Source organism: Manis javanica, chromosome 2 (genome assembly GCF_040802235.1).
Source record: "Manis javanica isolate MJ-LG chromosome 2, MJ_LKY, whole genome shotgun sequence".
In the NCBI taxonomy this organism is placed as follows: domain Eukaryota; kingdom Metazoa; phylum Chordata; class Mammalia; order Pholidota; family Manidae; genus Manis; species Manis javanica.
Genome location: NC_133157.1, coordinates 184,016,584 through 184,036,430, shown reverse-complemented (window position 1 = coordinate 184,036,430; position 19,847 = coordinate 184,016,584). Strand labels below are relative to the sequence as shown.

General features: G+C 34.9%; 1 protein-coding gene across 13 annotated transcripts in view; it reads right to left on the bottom strand.

Moving 5' to 3' along the window:
• VPS13B (vacuolar protein sorting 13 homolog B) overlaps positions 1–19,847 on the bottom strand; it is an 861,603-nt gene that overhangs the window by 457,861 nt on the left and 383,895 nt on the right. The gene's annotated exons all lie outside the window — the stretch shown is intronic.

Genomic DNA, 19,847 nt, shown 5'->3' with positions numbered 1-19,847 from the left:
TAATACATTATTAAAATTTTCCTTAATCTAAAATAAAGAAGTTACAGAATTTCAACAATTTTTATAAAATAAAATTTCAGGAATTACTTTAAGTAATTTAATAATAATTCATATAACAATACATATTGTATCTAAACAGATCCATATACATTTCAACATTTTATGTTAAAGCAAACATATAATTTATATGTAGTCTCTTACAGTACATTTTAAGTAGCATAAAATAAACTAAGTCAGATCTTGCCTTTCAAGACTTCTACCAAATTAAGTTTGATGATCCTAGGATGCTCTCTCTCCACAATAAGTGCTGCCATATCACCACTATACAAAGTACAGTTGCTGTATCTACTCAGACTTTCCCCTTACTCCAAACTTGATTCATATATTTGCATTTATACTCAACTTACAATACTTAGATGGAAAGGAACAAAAACCTTTTTCCTCATAATCCTGTAGTCTACCAAGTTTTGTATATTAGAAATTTAAAAATACGTTAAAAAAAAAGTTTGAGAGAGATCCATGGAGATATTCAGGAGCAGATAAAATACTAAAGTCCTACATTAGGTGTGCATTTAGTATTTTCAAGAAACAGTATACTCAGCCATAAAAAAGTATGAAATCCTGCCATTTACAACAGCAGATGGACCTAGGCGGTATGATGCTAAATGAAATAAGTCAGAGAAAGAAAAATACCATATGAGTTCACTTATACATGGACTCTAAAATTCGAAACAAATGAATGAACAAAACAGAAATAGGTTCATAGATACAAACTACAGGCTGGTAGTTGCCATAGGGAAGGGAGGTAGGAGAAGGAGTGAAATAGGTGAAGGGGAAAAATTAGTGAAATATTTAGTATCTAGATATGGGTGATGATTACCTGGGTATATACACATGTCAAACTACATCAAGCAGTACACTAAGATTTGTACCTCAATGTTTAAAAAAGACAAAGTATACAAGGATGGCTAGAGCAGAGTGAGAATGAGAGAAGTAGGAGATAAAGTCGGAACTCTAAATAGGGACCAATCATACAGAGCTTATATAGGTTATTGTATGGAGACTGGCTTTTGTTTGAGGAAAGTAGGACAGGATAATGAATTCTAAACCATCATGAAATTACTGGAAATATTTTGAAAGAATTTCTCTGGCTACTGTGCAGAAAACTGACTATGTGGATCGAGTATTAAAGCAGGTAGGTAGCTGTGAGAGAAGGTGGCAGCAGTGAAGGCTGTAGTGACAAAATTCTGTATCCAATTCAAAGATAAAGCCAACAGGTCCAACTGATGGGACTAGATGTACTGTGAGAGACAGGAGTGAAGCACGGAGGACTTCAAGGTCTTAGGTCTGAGTAACTGGAAGAATGGAACTGTAGGAAGAGAAGAATTGAGAGGAAAAGAATCACAGTTTTAGGCCTGTCAAGTTAAGATTCCTATTAGACATTCAAATGAAGATATCAAGGTGACAAACAACTATAAGTCTGTGGAAAAGAATACAAACAGATAATTCACAGAAAAATGTAATTGGACCAATAAACTTATCAAGAGATGCTCAACTTTACTAACAAAGAAATAAAACTTTAGGCAACAATCGGATATCCTTTTCAGTGGTCACATTGGCAAACATTTTAAAGAGTTATTTTGTGTATTTACAAAATGTGTCATTGTTAAGCCTCTTGTGAGAATTTTTCATATAAAAAGAATATAAATAAGTATGCTCTACAGAGTGGAATTGCAACAGAGAGCAATTTATATCCAGCAAAATTTAAATATGCACCTTTTGCTATAAATAACTCATTTCTAAGAATCTAAGCTAAAGAAACATGAAAACATGAGAGTACATGCATATAAACAACTTAAAGAGGATGTTCAGGATCAGCACTATGATTTAAAACAGAAGAAAAAAAAGAAGAAGGAAAGGAGAAAAGGAAGGGAAGGGGAGAAAGAAAATATTATGCAACTTATCTGCCAACTGAAAAAGAAATGGCTAAATTAACTTTGGAATACCTGTAATAAAGATTTTAATTCAATCATTTAAAAATGAAGAACTAAAGGTAGACAGAAAGCATATTTTTGATATTTTGTTAAATAAAAAATACGTGTGGTATAATTCAAATATGTATTTAAAACAGTGTGTGAGTTTGAGTGGGTGTTTGTCTACCCATACAAAAAAGTTACAGAAGACTAAACCCCTGACAGAGGTTACGTCTGAAGAGGATAAAATGGAATTGATGAGGAGAAAGAAGGAGGGGTTTTTAATTCTTTACTCTGTATTTTTCAGAATTAATTAAATGTTTTACAATAATGAATACTTGTTAATAATATTTTTAATGAAACACACTAATTTACTTTCTACTCACTTGAACGTCTTTGCTTTTCTTTTGTACATTAATAGAGAAGAAAATAGTTACCTTTATTTTAAATTTATTATAGAACTCTTCCAATTGAATAATTGACTTAAATATAGACCAACCACACAAAAAAATACAGATGTTTATGGAAACTTTATTCATAATTGCCAAAATTTGGAAGCAACCAAGATGTCCTTCAGTAGATAGATAAACTGCAGTACATCCAGAAATGGAATATTATTCACCACTTAAAAGAGGCTATTAAGCCATGAAAACACACGGAGGAAATACAAATGTATACTACTACGTGAAAGAAGCCAATCTGAAAAAGCTACATACCATATAATTCCAACTACAGGTCATCCTGGAGAAGGCAAAACTATGGAAACAGTAAACATATCAGTAGTTGCCAGGAGTTAGGGAAAAGAAAGGGAGGAACAGGTAGAGCACAGAGATATTTAGGGCAGTGAAACTGCTGTGTTTAATACTATAATGGTGGATACGTGTCATTAAAAATTTGTCCTTACCTATAGAATGTATAACACCATAAGTGAACCCTAATGTAAACTATGGACTTTGGATGATAAAGATGTATCAATATAAGTTAATCAATTATAACAATGTACCTCTTTGGTGGGGGATGTTGATAATGGGAAAGGCTATGCATGATGGAAGCAAAGGATACATGGAAAAATCTCTGTACCTTCCCCTCAATTTTGCTGTGAAGCTAAAACTGCTCTGAAACATATTCTATAAAATTCTATAAAAATAATTTTTTAAAACACAGACCAAATGTTATTTTTTATTTTTATTTTTTAAATGCAGAATAAAATGAACATCTACAACTCTTCAAAACAATCACTACCAAAGGTTTCCATAAAAGGTGCCTATGGTTAACTTTTTAAAATCTACTGATACAGAATATTAGCTTTTATATAAATACCATTATTTCAATTTAAAAATAAATCTATCTAATTAATGCTAATATTACCAAGCAGTTTGGACACCATTACATGACTGTGAAGCAGTATTTCAAGTCACTAACCAAAATAGCCACATGGTTATTGTAAATGCTATATTCTGATACAATGATTTAATAAACAAAACTAAAGAAGGCACTGCAATCTATATGTTGCTTATAAGTGCTATCCAAAAAGCAATAAAAAACATAAGCAGTTAAAACTTCTCATTAAATAACAATCTATTGGAGTATAAAATCACACTCTTTTGGATACACTGTACTGATTTTCAGTCCATCATATTTTCTAAAAGATAATGGGAATACAAATTTGTTAGAAAAAAAGAACTTCTCTGTAGTTATGTATATTTTGTTGGTAGGCTATGTACACTTTATAAAACTCTTGTCAATCTTCATCTGTATTTTATTTAACCAAAACCTCTGTAACACCTACTACATGCCAGGTACTGCTGTCCATGCTTTGTAAATACTAGCTTTGTTAAAAATTTAACTTCGTAACAGCTCTATGAAGAAAACGCTATTATTCAGACGCTTATTATCACCATTTTCAGATAAGGAAACTGATCATAGGTAAGTAATTTATCTTCAGTCACTCAGCTGGTATGTTTGCAAAACAGGGATGTGAATCTAGGCAGTCTGCCTCCAAAGTCCATACTTTTAATCCTATGCTATGGTGCCTCTTCTGTTTTTCAAACCTTGTGCAATGCTTCTAGTTCTACCAAATATATAACAAATGTGTCATATTTCTACTAAGGATCATGTATCACAGATAGTTCAGAAAACAGAAGATTTACCCATTCCCATCATATATATAAAACCTACATTTAACATGGTAGTCTGTATTTATTACACTTCTTGTTTTCAACAGTAATTTGAAATCCCAAACTTTACTATTAAAATACTATCAACAATCATTTCTTGGGCATGAACCATACAACTTGGTACAACAGTACTCCCTCATGTCTGTGCCGTGGAAAACGGATTGCACTTGGAGTCAGCTGGAGTTAATGGTTCAGCTATCCTACTTGCCATAATACTTGAGGAAAGCAATTGAATCAAAGTGTCATAAGTTAACAACACTTACATCTAATACCAAGAATACTCTTCACTTTAAATGTTGGAATGTACACAAAAAAAATTCATGGAAGTATTATATGAGAAATAGTAATTTAAAAAATTAACTGACTATAATGTATAGAAAGAACTTGAGGGTAACCAGATCTTAAACGCAATTATCCTTTTCTATCACAATCAACCTTATTGTTTTAGTTCTACCTTAAATGCCATTTCCTCTGAGAAATGGTCACTGACTTCCCCAAATTCGATTTGGTCTTTCCTCTATAATCTCAGAGAATTCTGACATAATTCTGTATAACATATTTAATTTTTCATGGTATAATATTAAACATTTGAATATTTGTCTTTCCAAAACTAGCAGTTAGTTACGGCATAGCAATAAATGGTTGTGGTTTAATATTTGGACTATGAATATATGTTGTGGGTTCTGCCACCACCTACGTTTGCTCTTCCAGTGAGAAATAATCTTTATGTACATATATATTAACCTAACACCAATTAAGACAGAATTGGCTGAAAAAGCATAAAGTTAGAAACTCAACGACACAGAATTAAATGACAATATTTTTTGCCTTCATATAACAATCATTTTTATCATAACATTCCTTTACCTTCTTAAGGTTGAACTGGAACGTGGTAACAATTACTCAAAGTTAGTATGTCAGGAACCTCTGTTCTTATTTTGAAGGTTTGAGTAATGATGTCAATGGTTAAATGGTAACTCAAAGTATCCTATAGCATATACAAACCAGAGGCACCAAATACTAGTATTTGATACCAAATGTTTTATCTTCTTGAAGTTCAAGATTCTCAAAATAACTAGGTTATTTCATGATGTCAGTGAGGCAAAAAAACATTTGTTCAGTTACAGTAAGATAATTCATTTCTCATAGTAAGTGCTTCTCAGAATTAAGCCCTGTTTCAAGTTTTTATCATCTGCTGCATATAAGCCTTAGAGAGATGCTATCATGAAAGTAGGTTGTTTTATACTTCGTCAGCAAGGGTGAATGACTTCTAATAGGAAAGTAATAACAAAAATTCCTATAGCAATTTTCCTTTAACCTTAAGATGTCTAATCATCAATTTAAGTATTTGTGCACTTTATTGGAAACAGTGCTGATGGCAAGATGATATTCATTTCATTGAAAAGACAATCCATGTGTCCTTTATCTGTTTATATCATGTGTTACTTTGAAACAGTATAGGATCACATTCATCAGGATTGGTTAAATCAATCAGTTGACATCTTTTTAAAAAGATAAAAAATTCACACGTGTACTTTCTTGAAATCTTTTTCTAACAGCATAATATTTGACATTTTGTTTTAAAAAAAGGTAACTTTGTATAAGCTACATATTTATGATTTATTACTTCATTCTTATTTGAAATTTTAAATAATCACTAAGAAGCAAAGTGTGTCAGTCAATCCTTATTCCTCTTTTATGTTCATGGGAAATCAAGCTGTTCAGCCATGTACTTACTCACAGCCATGACAATACTGTGCCAGGTGGTAGCTGCCTTAAACAAAGTTGAATTATCATCCAAAAGGAAACTTAATAGATAAAAATAAAAAAAACTTCCCGAGAATAAGCCTTGCAAACTCAGGCTGTAGATCATCCTGAATAGGCAGCATGCTTTAAAGAGTCATAAACAAAGAGAGAAGATGACTACCAAACAAGAGCCCATAAGGGAAATCAATGCTCCATTAGGAAAGACAGACATGCTTCGGTAGGACTTGAAGCAGGGCAACAGAGTTGTTTCATTATAAATTAAGAAAGCTTAAGAGTGGGTGGCAAACACCAGGCTGTCGAGAAGGGCATATTTTCTAGATTTCTGGGCAGGGATTTCTGATGGGTAAATCCCTCAGAAGAGACAACAGCCCCCGACACAACAGTGATATGCAGTGCCACATCTCAGTATCTTATTCCCGGTGACATCGTAAAAGATTAAAGTGCTAGATGTTAATGGGCTTAAAGTGTTCTCTTGCTGACACCTGCTATTTTTTGAAAGAATTTCATTACAGAATTAATACATGTTAATAGGTGAAAAATCAGAAAAATGAATCTGGGAGGAGGAAAGGAAGTAAGAAGAAAACAAACCAGCAAACAAGCGAACAAACTTTAATATCCCATAAAAGTCATTAGAAACTACATAAGGAACACCTGCTGTGTTTTAGGGTCTATGTTAGGAACTGGGAATACCATGGTGAACAGAACAGAGAAGGTCTCCACACTCATGGAGCCTATATCTACATATGGAAGCTGATTTACAGAACAAACAAAACACTCTTTAGTGGTAGAATTTCACACATCAGTGGGATAAATATATTTATATAAATAAAACAATAAAAAGCTTCCACAAAGCATGAACATTCTATCAGAAAACTTAGGTACCACATTTTATTCTATGAATTCAAGATGTGTCATTTTAGAATCACTTCAGCTATTTAAGTTTCATTTTTCTCATCTATAACTTTCAGGAGAAAAACATTAAAAACTGCCCAAATCTCACTGGAAAACAATGGTACAGGGAAGATTTCTGCTATCTATTAAGAAAGAAGAAATAAAGAGAAGAGAAAAGGAAGGAGAGGAAAGCAGGGGAGGTAGGGAGGGAAGAAGGGAAGAAGCACGGTGAGGAAGGACAGAAGAGAGAGAGAAAAAGATCACTCGGGAACACCATCCTGATAAAGCAGTAAAGTGAAGATATGAATGTCTCTAGACTTTACCCTTCAAGTTATTTATAGATTACCAAATTGATCCATTGAGACTATTAACATTCTTTCACCTTGGCCTTAATTCCAAAAGAAAGCAAATAATGACAAAAAGTTTGATCTTTCATGACTTTTCTTAATGTACTTACCCCCATAACAGTACTACCAGAAATGACAGCACAGGGTAGAACATGAGCTAAAGCACTTCCAGATAACATCGTAATCTCTTGGAGGGGCATCAAGAATTTTGAGACTCCAAGAGGCAGTCTTTGCTTATATTTATAACTTTTGTTATAAATATAACAAGGCTCTTTCCCACATATTTACACTCAGGACAAAGGTTCAATAAAAAAAATAAAATTATTCAAAGTGCAACTCTAAAACAATGAAACTGATTTTTATGTAGTTCTATGAAATTGGTGTCAATATTTTATGCTCATCCTTCACAAGCACCTTTACACTGTTTCACCTTCTATAGATAAGTCCTACCCAAACTTTGATCTTTATAGTTACAGGAGTTCAGAGAGAAACTGAAGATCAGCCAACCAGGGGATTACAGAAAAAAGAAATGAAAAAATTTCTGTTAATCAGGCAGCTATTATAATATTAATGTTCACATTTGTTTTGGAAAACTGAAGGAGAAAAAAGGGAAGAGAGGAAATGAAGGAGTGTAGAAAGGAATCATGTTAATAATAAGCTAAAAGATTTTGACTATTACTTCACTTCTTTCACCAAGCAGAACTGAGGATCAAAGACAAGTTCTGTATGTCTACTACAAAAAAATTAAGTTACAGTTTACACACCTGATTATAGAACTGAGAATTGTGCCTAATATGTATACAGACATAACAAAAGTAGAATAACACAACCTCAGTGATCCTGGGAAAACTATATCCCTCCAGCCCCCAACACTCACAGCCTTGTCACTTAGATTCTGCCTTACAAATACCAGGGTTTATTACTTCATGCCCTTTATCCCCATTTACATCAACCACAGGAGCCCAAAATTCCAAGAATACCCATTACTATCCAAGATCCTCATAGCAAAGAGATCTGTATAAACCCCCACCTGATGGCTTCCCTGATCCTCATTGTCACTTCCAGTTTATTTTTGTACCTTCTCCCAAAAAAAGCATCACTGTGAATTTTACTACCCAACAGCACACCTATCACCCTTATTGCAATAATCTATCTGATCCAAAGGTCAGGACCCCAACCCCCTCTTTCTTTGAAGATTTTTAGCTTCAGGATCACTGCTACTCACTATGCCAGAGACAATTATATTCATCATACAGTCCACCTGCTCCCCTATATTACTTAGACGGGAGCTAGACAAAGCCATGAGATTAATTCTCACCAATAAAAATAAGGCCTAAAGTGAAGCGGTGCTTCTAAGCTTTGGAGGCAATTAAAAGTGTGCTTTTCTTCTCTCTGTTTATCTGCTGGCTGAATGCAGAGCACCCAGAGGATCAGCTGTGTGACTAAAGGAAAGGTACCTGAGCCACTGCTTGGGAGAGAGTTAAGAAACTGAACACAACATTGCACTTTCTTTGTACATATTGTGTCAAAACACCAAGGTGGTGTTATTTATAGAGCCAATGGGTAACACTAACAGGACCTACTTGAGGAATCTGAAACAGTTGATCATTGCCCCCTTCTTGAAACACTCTCTTCTGGACACCACTGTGTCTATGTTTCATTACTACCTCACTGGCAGCTTTCTTGGTTTCTTGCTACTTCTTCATTTTCCAGACCTTTAAATATTGGAATATCCAAAGATTCCGTTTTTGGACCATTTTTCTTCTCTTTGATCATCTCACTCCATGTCATAGCTTTAAGTATCTTCTTCACAGTGCCAATCCCCAGGGAATAATAGTCTGGATCTGTTCTCCAAACTCCAGATTATTTATCCAACTGTCTATTCAACACTTCCATTTGGATATTTAATAGGAATCTCAAACTTAACATGGCCAAAGCAAAACTCTTGAGTCTCCCTCTGTCCCCACACCTTTCCTTTTATACTCCTTCAAGTCTCAGTAAATAGCAAATCTACCTTTCCAGTAGCTCAGGTGAAAAAAACAGACCCACCCCCACAACACCACATGACACACAGAGATAACTGACATGATTCTATTGGATGTTTAAAAATATATCATTAATTTGGCCTTATGTCTTCTAGTGATACTACCCTGGTCCAAGTCATCCTGATCATTTTCCTCCCTGTAGTCTATTCTCAACACAGCACCCACAATGATACTACTAAAATAGTGAAAACTGGTCACATCATAACTCTTATCAAAACTCTTCTATGGCATTCCCATTTTACTCTCTGTTAGTAGTCAGAGACCCTAGAATCCCTTACAGGATCTGTTTTCTCCACTGTCTTTTCTACTTCTCTTTCCACCTTTCTTCCCAGTGCCCTCTTTGCTCCAACCAGGTTGCTATCCTTACTGTTCCTTGGGAGCACAAATACTGGGAAAAATACTAGGTTCACCCCCCACCACCCTCTCAATACCACATTCCCACAAGTCTGCGAGAATCTCAGAAAGATTAGGGAATTTCAACAAAACTACATAAAGAAGGTGGTTTCTGAATCTTATAGTGCTATTCTTCAATTCTGTTGGTGTGGCTGGGAAAACACCTGAAACTGAGAAGAAGGAAAACAGTGGCCTCTTCCAAGACTTATGAGCTATGGAAAAGTTTCTTAGTTCAATTTAATAAGCATTACTGAGTGGCTTCTTGTACAAGGACCCAGGGAAACAAAGATATATAAGACAGGGGTCTGCTTTTGAGCAGCTTCCATTCAAAAGAAGAAAATGGAGGGCAGTAGTGATTCTGCAGCATCTTACTACACTGATGGACAGTGACTGTAATGGGGTTTGTAGGGGGGGACTTGGTGATGGGGGGAGTCTAGTAACCACAATATTGCTCATGTAATTGTATATTAATGATACCAAAAGAAAAAAAAAAACAAAAGAAGGAAATGGAAGGGTAATAAATAGACAGTCAAGACCTATTTAGGAAAATTTTATAATAATGCAGAAGTACAATAATTGTAGAAGCACTGCATTTTAATAACCTATCACTCCACATATGTACAACTATAGATACCACATATGTATAGCTATGGAAAAGAGCTATTACTCATTCATAATCCTAATCATGATTTTAGTGACACTAGAAATATACCTTTTGCACAGATAAGGAAAAAAAGTCAACTTTCAGGTTCAAAAATAAACTCTCTAGTTTTTTCTCTACTTCCATGGCTACCAACCGGCTGAAAATCTTCAACACTATAAAGTAGACTAATATTTCTTCAGTGTATCTTCAGTTCCATCCTAGACTCTTTCCATAGGGTACTATTGAAGAATGAATAACATCTTAGATGGAAAACCGAAGGACCCTAAGTGGTTTTCAAAGCACTGTATAAGCCAGTCTTGCCTCTCTGAATCTGTTAAAACTTATTTTCCACTATGTTCACTGAAATCTTCACTCCAGTCAATGTCTCCACCCTGTTGTTCCCACCCAAGTTGACTGGCACTTCTTGATTATTGCAAAGCCTATCTATTTAAGAACGTTCCTCAAGTTGTACTTCTTCAATGAAACTATTTCTAATTTCTAAAGTCTATATAGTAATGGCTCCTATCCCTAAATTTTCCTCAGTTCTACAAAGAATACCACATTGCATATTACTTTTTCTTTCTAGTTAAAACCTAAAGTTATAATCATTTAGTGAAGACCTAATAGCAATCCTCCTTAAAGTTTTCCATATAGTAGAAGAAGACGGAATACTTCCAAACTCATTCTATGAGGCCAGGATCCTCTAATACCAAAATGAGACAAAGACACCACACACAAAAAAAAATTTTACAGACCAATATCCTTCATGAACATAGATGCAAAAATACTCAACAAAATATTAGCAAACAAAATTCAAAAATACATCAAGAAGATCACCCATCATGATCAAGTAGGACTTACTCCAGGGATGCAAGGACAGTACAACATTCAAAATCCATCAATATCATCCACCACATCAACAAAAAGAAGGACAAAAACTACATGATCATCTCCAAAGATGCTGAAAAAGCATTTGACAAAATTCAACATCCATTCATGATAAAAACTCTCAACAAAATGGGTATAGAGGGCAAGTACCTCAACATAATAAGGGCCATATATAATAAATCCACAGCAAACATTAGACTTAACAACGAGAAGCTGAAAGCTTTTCCTTTAAGATTGAGAACAAGACAAGGACGCCAACTTTCCCCACTTTTATTCAACATAGTACTGGAGGTCCTAGCCACGGCAATCAGACAAAACAAAGAAATAAAAGGCATCCAGATTGGCAAGAAAGAAGTTAAATTGTCCCTGTTTGCAGATGACATGATACTGTACATAAAAAACCCTAAAGAATCCACTCCAAAACTACTAGATCTAATATCTGAATTCAGCAAAGTTGCAGGATACAAAATTAATACACAGAAATCTGTTGCATTCCTATATACTAATGATAAACTAGCAGAAAGAGAAATCAGGAAAACAATTCCATTCACAGTTGCATCAAAAAGAATAAAATACCTAGGAATAAACCTAACCAAGGAAGTGAAAGACCTATACTCTGAAAACTACAGACACTGATGAAAGAAATTAAAGAAGATACCAATAAATGGAAACACATCCATGCTCATGGATAGGAAGAATTAATATTGTCAAAATGGTTATCCTGCCTAAAGCAATCTACAGATTCAATGCAATTCCTATCAAAATACCAACAGCTTTCTTCAATGAACTAGGGCAAATTGTTCTAAAATTCATATGGAACCACAAAAGACCCTGAATAGCCAAAGCAATCCTGCAAAGGAAGAATAAAGCTGGGGGGATTATGCTCCCCAACTTCAAGCTCTACTACAAAGCCAGAGTTATCAAGACAATTTGGTACTGGCACAAGAACAGACCCACAAACCAATGGAACAGACTAGAGAGCCCAGATATAAACCCAAGCATATATGGTCAATTAATATACAATAAAGAAGCCATGGACATACAATGGGGAAATGGCAGCCTCTTCTACAACTGGTGGAGAGCTACATGCAAGAGAATGAAAGTGGATTATTGTCTAACCCCACACACAAAAGTAAACTCCAAATGGATCAAAGCCCTGTATGTAAGTCATGAAATCATAAAACTCATAGAAAACAACATAGGCAAAAATCTCCTGAATATAAGCATGAGCAATTTCTTCCTGAACGCATCTCCTCAAGCAAGGGAAACAAAAGCAAAAATGAACACAGGGGACTACATCAAACTAAAAACTTTCTGTATGGCAAAGGATATCATCAACAGAACAAAAAGGCATCCTACAGTATGGGAGAATATATTCGTAAATGACATATCCGACAATGGATTAACATCCAAAATATATAAAGAACTCACACACCTCAACACCCAAAAAGTAAATAACCTGATTAACAAATGGGCAGAGGATATGAAGAGACAGTTCTCTAACGAAGAAATTCAGATGGCCAATAGACACATGAAAAGATGCTCCACATCAGTAATCATCAGGGAAATGCAAATTAAAACCACAATAACATAATCACCTCACACCAGTAATGACTGCCAGCATAGAAAAGACTAAGAACAACAAATGCTGGTGAGGATGCAGAGAAAGGGGAACCCTCCTACATTGCTGGTGGGAATGTAAGCTAGTTCAACCATTGTGGAAAGCAATAAGGAGGTGCCTCAAAAAACTAAAAATAGAAGTACCATTTGACCCAGGAATCCCATTCCTTGGAATTTACCCAAAGAATACAATTTCTCAGACTCAAAAAGACATATGCACCCCGATGTTTATTGCAGCACTATTTACAATAGCCAAGAAATGGAAGCAACCTAAGTGTCCATCAGTAGATGAATGGATAAAGAAGAGATGGTACATATACACAATGGAATACTATTCAGCCATAAGACCTACCATTTGCAACAACATGGATGGAGCTGGAGAATATTATGCTTAGTGAAATAAGCCAGGTGGAGAAACTCAAGTGCCCAATAATTTCCCTCATTTGTGGAGTATAACAATGAAGCAAAACTTAAGGAAAAACATAGCAGCAGACTCACAGACTCCAAGAAGGGACTAGTGGTTCCTAAAGGGAAGGGTTGTGGGAGGGCAGGTCGGGAGTGAGCCAGAAGGGGACTGAGGGGTATTATGTGAGGTACACATGGTGTGGGGGTCACAGGGAACCAGTGTAGCAAAGAGAAGGTAAACAGTGAATATGTGCTATCTTACTACATTGATGGATAGTGACTGCATTAGGGTATGGGTGGGGACTTGATAATATGGGTAAATATAGTAACCACATTGTTTTTTCATGTGAAACCTTCATAAGAGTGCATATCAATAATACCTTTATAAAAAATTTTTAAAGAAAATAAATAAAATAAAACATAAAGTTCATGAGAACAGGAGACATATCATTTACTGCTTTCAATTTCCCAAAGCTGTTAGCACAGAGTTAAATACACTGCACAGTCTCAAGGTTATACTTACTGATTATCTGACTGAAGATAAATCTAACCTCAATATCTTGTGCTGTACTTGGACTATTCTTACAGAATTCAACATTTTAAAATATACCTAAATTTCTAATGTACTGAGAATACCATAAGATTATGTGCACCAATTTAAAATGTACTGCAAGCTGCTAACTTCTCCCAAATATTTGATAAATATCCCTGGGAATTCTAGGAAGAGACATGCAAAGTTACAGGACATTAATTTAAATAAATTAAAGAAAGGGGGACAAAAGTTTAAGGTATATGATATTTATGATCCTAAATTTTAAAAGCCAGAGAAAAAGGTTTTATTCACTCACACAATTATTGGTATCTGCTCAATGCCAGACGTAGTTGTTAGATTCTAGGAACACAAAAACGAACAAGTCTGGAGGAAAGAGCAGTCTCTCCAATAAATGGTGTTGGGAAAACTGGGCAGCCATATCCAAAAGAATTAAACTAGACCTCCATCTTACACCATATACAAAAACAACTCAAAATGGATTTAAAACTTCAATGTAAGAACTGAAACCATAAAACTCCTGAATGAAAGCAAAGGCAGTAAACTCTTTGGCACTGGTCTTGGTAATGATTTTTTTAAATCTGAAACTAAAAGCAAAGGCAACAAAAGCAAAAATAAACAAGTGTGAAACTAAAAAGCTTACACACAGCAAAAGAAACCATCAAGAAAATGAAAAGAGACAAAGTACTGAATAGGAGAAAATATTTGCAAGTCATATATCTGATAAGGGGTTAATATCCAAAATATATAAAAGAATTCATATATGTTAATAGAAAAGTTACACAATCTGATTAAAAATAGACAGGAACTGAGTAGACATTTTTCTAAAAAAGGCATACAGATGGCCAATAGACACACAAAAAGAAGCTCAATGTCACTAATCATTAGAAAATGCAAATCAAAGCCACAGTGACATAGCACCTCACACCTGTCAGAATGGCATAAAAGAGACGAGATACCAAGTGTTGGTAAGGATGTACAGGAAAGGGAACTTTTGTGCACTCTTGGGAAGATCGTAAACTGGTACAACCACTATGAAAACAGTATGGACGTTCCTCAAAAAATTAAAAATAGAGCTACCATATGATCCAGCAATTCCACTTCTGTCTATCTAAAGACCATAGAATACTTGTCATTTGCATCCCCATGTTCACTGCAGCACTACTTACAATAGCCAAGATAGAGAAACAATCTGAGTGTTGTTTCCACTGATGGATAAAGAAAATGTGATACATATACATATATGTACACAAATGTGTCCACATACACACACACATGGAATATTTTTCAGTCATTTAAAAAAAAGAAGGAAATCTTGTGGATGGACACAGTGGGCATTATGTAAGTGAAATAAGTCAGAAAGACAAACAACATATAATCTCACTTACATGTAGAATCTAAAAGCAAAAGAAAACAATAACAGAAAAAAAAGAAACAAGCCTATAGAGAACAGGTTGGTGTTGCCAGAGGAGGGAGGTGCATGGGGATAGATGGGTTAAGGGGTTCTAAAAGTACAAACTTCCAGTTATAAAATAAGTTAGGATATGTAATATATAATACGGTAACTACAGTTAATAATACTGCAGTGCATATTTGGAAATTGCTAAAAGAGTAAATCTTAAAAGTTCTCATAACAGGAAAAAATATTTTTGGTAATATGCATGGTGATGTATATTAACTATACTGTGGTGATTTCACAATTTATCAAATATCAAATCATTATGTTGTATACCTGAAGCTCATATAATGTTGTATGTCCCTGTATCTCAATTAAAAACAAGGAAGTCAGATATGGGCCTTGACATATTTTCTAGACAAAGAGACATTAAAAAAAAAAGAATGGAAAACTTAATAGGTGTTATGATGACAGAAAACCGGTGCTAAGGTAAGGAATCTGCTAAGTGTGGCACAGACCTATTTTAGAAAGACTGAATAGGGAAGGTTTCTTTACAGAATGGATAACATTTAAACTAAGACTTGGAGTATGAAAAGTACATAGTATGAAAAGAGTAATGGAAACAGTGGAAGCAGCATATGCAAAAGATCCCAGGCATGAAAAAGCATGGCAGGTTTGAAGAAATGAAAGAGGATCAGTGTAAGGAAAAATGACAAGACAATGGAAAGACTTGACAGAGGCTAAGTTAGGTCAAACTTTCTAGGGAATGGTAAGGAGTTTGGATTTTACCTTAAGTGCAAAAAGAAGCCACTAAAGTGTTTTAAACAGGGAATAAAATGATCCAATTTAGATTTTTAATGAGATGATTCTTGCTGTCATCTGGATAATGGATTAGGGTAACTGAGATCAGATGATGAGATAATTTGGAAATGACATAATTGAGACTGGTTAGGACCAGTTATTACATTATTCTGTATAAGAAGTTATATGACTCTGACTAGAGATGCTGCCTACAAACACTGAATGGACAAGAAGAGGGGACAGTAAGTATGAATCCTAGGTTTCAGACTTGAGCAACACAGTCAGTAGTGGGGAGCGAGGGGGAAGGTATGTTGTCACATAGATTTCACATGTTAGGCTTGAGCTGCCTGAAGATACCTAACAGAAATGTAGGCAACTAGATATATGACACCTTGAGGAAAAAAAAAAAAAGAAGAAGAAAGGAAGGAAGGAAGGGAGGGAGGAAAACACTGTTAATTAAAAGGTCATTAAAAAATTATTAATAAGCAAGTCAGTGAAGACAGACATAAAATAGATCATCAGTGTGAAGTAAATATTATATAGGCATGAATGGAAAGATTTTAAGGCAACTTGAAGATGATTAAGATCAAGGAGAAAAAATACAAAAATAAAACTACACTGCATGGTCATGAGCTAGTAGATAAAAATAAGCTTCTTCTTGGTATATGCTCAGTGAAATAAGCCAAGCAGAGAAAGACAAGTACCAAATGATTTCATTCATCTGTGGAGCATAAGAATAAAGCAAAAACTGAAGGAACAAAACAGCAGCAGACTCACAGACTCCAAGAAGGGACTAGCAGTTACCAAAGGGGAAGGTGGGATGGAGGGAGAAGGGGAGTAAGGGACATTATGATTAACACACATAATGTAGGGGTGGCGGACGGGGAAGGCAGTATAGCACAGAGAAGACAAGTAGTGACTCTGTGGCATCTTACTGTGCGGATGGACAGTGACTGTAATGGGGTATGTGGTGGAGACTCGATAATAGTAGTAACCACAATGTTGCTCATGTGAAACCTGAGCATAAGTTGTATATTAATGATACCTTAATAAAAAGAAAAAAGAAAAAAAAAAGCTCCATCTTGCTTGAAACATGTAACTTTCCTTTTAAAATGTAAACATATCAAAAACGTGATCTTTACTTTGTATCTGAATTGTTTTTTATCATTTTATAGAACTCATCACATATTTTTGAGTCTTCTAATGAGACTTAAGTGTGTGAGACATGGTTGCGTATACTTATTGCTATTTTATAAACGGAGAAAATGCAGGTATATGAAGTCAGCTTGACAATGGGAGTGGGGATAGGATCAAAAAGGGTTTCTAGTCTACTGGTTTTTCTACCATACCTTCCTAACCTGATCTATATTTTACACTGATCATTTTTTTTAGCAACTTTATTTGGCATATAAATTTAACCAACTTGAAGAAACAAGTGCTCTTTAAGCACTTGTTTAAATACTTGTAATAGTATTTTTAAATTTCTAGAGTTTATAGAATATGTAAAGCTTTAAGCAAACTTGCCTTAAAACTGAAATAATGCCTGAGAATTTTCATCAAGATACAAACTATATTTGATATTATCACTCCTGAAAGCCCCTTGGGAAATAATGGCTTTTGGATTCTGCAAGTCAGCGTGACATGGCATGCAAAATTGCATCTCATGCTGAGCCAACCAGGAAAATATATGTCATCACTATGTGACATTTAGAATTTCATCTGGAAACTATAATCTTGTTCTGACTGCTAAAAAGATGAAAAAAGACTGCATACAAAATAATTTGGTTGAATTTTTCTGAATTCTTGCCAGTAGTGTAAAAACTACTTCCAAAGAAGAACTCTATTCAAAAACCTTTCAATGTACTTATTAACATCACAATGTTTTCTCAAAGAACTTTAAAATTAACTGACATTTTAAATCATGCTATAACTCAGACTGGTGAATAACTAGAAGAAAATTCTTTATAATGAAACAAATTGCAATATTAAAAAATTGTGCAAAGCAGAACTGTGTTGTTCAAAATTGTATACAACAAAAACACCTAATTCCTTTCCCCCAAATGAATAAATTACAGGTTAAAAAACAAAAGCCTATTGTAAAGTCTGCAAAGTTGTGAAGTCCTAAGCATTCCATATCTTTCTAGATTGTTTTTCCCTCCACCTAGTTCATGCATACAATACTTTCATAACCTATTTACCTTATTATTCTCAAAATAGAAAGGTGTGAATGTAATAAACAACATTTTGTGTTTTAAACCTGCTGTAACTAATTGTAAAATGAATAATTAGTAGACATAAATCAGAATTGCTGACTGATTGTCACCAATTATCCTCAGGAGCCATGTTTCTGCTATTATCTGGTACCACACCTCACGGCCCTGAACATCGAGGTGGATATATGACCTCACCTGGGCTGCCACTAGCCCAATCACAGTACCTCACCCCACTGGCAACAGTGGCTGACCAAGATGTGCACACACAGTCCAAGACAGGCCAAACAAAACCCTCCTCCTCAGACCAGATCTCTTTCTCTTTTATCATACAGAGTTAAGTATGTTAGTCCAGAGATACCACAGACATATACACCAATAAATTAAGAAACCTGTGTTCTGTAAGACAAAGTTAAGCCAATAGGAAAAGACTTGAGTCCTGATGGTGTGGAGTTTCTGATTCTAAGTCACTCCAAAGAAAAGATGTATCTTTGGCTTTCTTACCATTTTGGTTATAGGAATCAATAAACATTCCCCTTTCTTTTTAAAATCATTTGAATATTGTTTCTGTCTCTTGAAATCAGAGTACTTTCTAATTTATAAATGTGTCTTTCACAGCAAAGTAATCACCCATCAATTAAGGGGAAACCCAGGCAATGTTACTAGTTGTACCTGCCCCTCCCTCACAATGTCATTACACAGCCTGCACAACATGCCCCGAAATGTTTTAAGCTCCTCACGGGGTTTACTGCACCAATTCCCAGGTTTACTTCCTAAAGAACTACTCAACTTCACTGCCTACCTAGTTTACATGTTTCTCACGCCTCCCACCATAATATTCACTCGTCATTACCCCAATGACTCTATGCCTATGTCTGTGTATCTGGAGATATTATTGATTTTTTTACTCCCCTCTCTATTCTCTATCCCCAGAAATTTCTTGAACTACATTAGCCAATACTTTTCTCACTTTAACCTGGCTCCTTTGCACCCTCTTACATGGGCCCTATATAGGAGACTTTCCCTAGGTAACCCTAAACTTTCAGATAACATCCCAATATAGCAGTGCCCTCCAGAAATGTAGTACACAAAATACAAGAACAGCCACTGAGCTGTTGGGACAAATGTGAATAATATATATTCATATTTACTTCTATCTAAAAATGAGAAAGACAGAGTTTGTTAATATTTAGTAAAATAGAATGACTTGAGGCCCTTCTCCATGACATAAGGCCACATATAACACTATGCTAAGTGTACTGAAGGAAGAGTAGATTCAATAATAAGAAGAAACTGGCAAGAGCCCTTCACCCACTTATTTTCAATTAACTGTGGCATATAACAATTTATATATACACAGTTAATCAGATTTACAAATTCTGTTATCTATTTCAGCTAAATCAGTCCTCACAATTTGGATATACACTTGTCAAAGGTACTTGTAAAAATAAGCATCCATATACATGGATTAAAGAAACCACTAATTTGTTTAAAAGGCAAAAACAACCCCTTTCCATTAATTTGGAACAATATGTTACTGATATAAAAAGGCAGAAACATACTAGCATTACGTCAACAAAGACCTTTGCAAAACAGACGGGACTGAAAAACAAATAAGTGTCCTGGGAGTGTCAATGATGCTTTTTTCCCTCTTGTATCTAAGTATCTCAGTGAAGTGGCATTTCAATTATGTCAGCCACTAAAACCAACCACTGAAATAAACTGAATTAAGAACTAAACC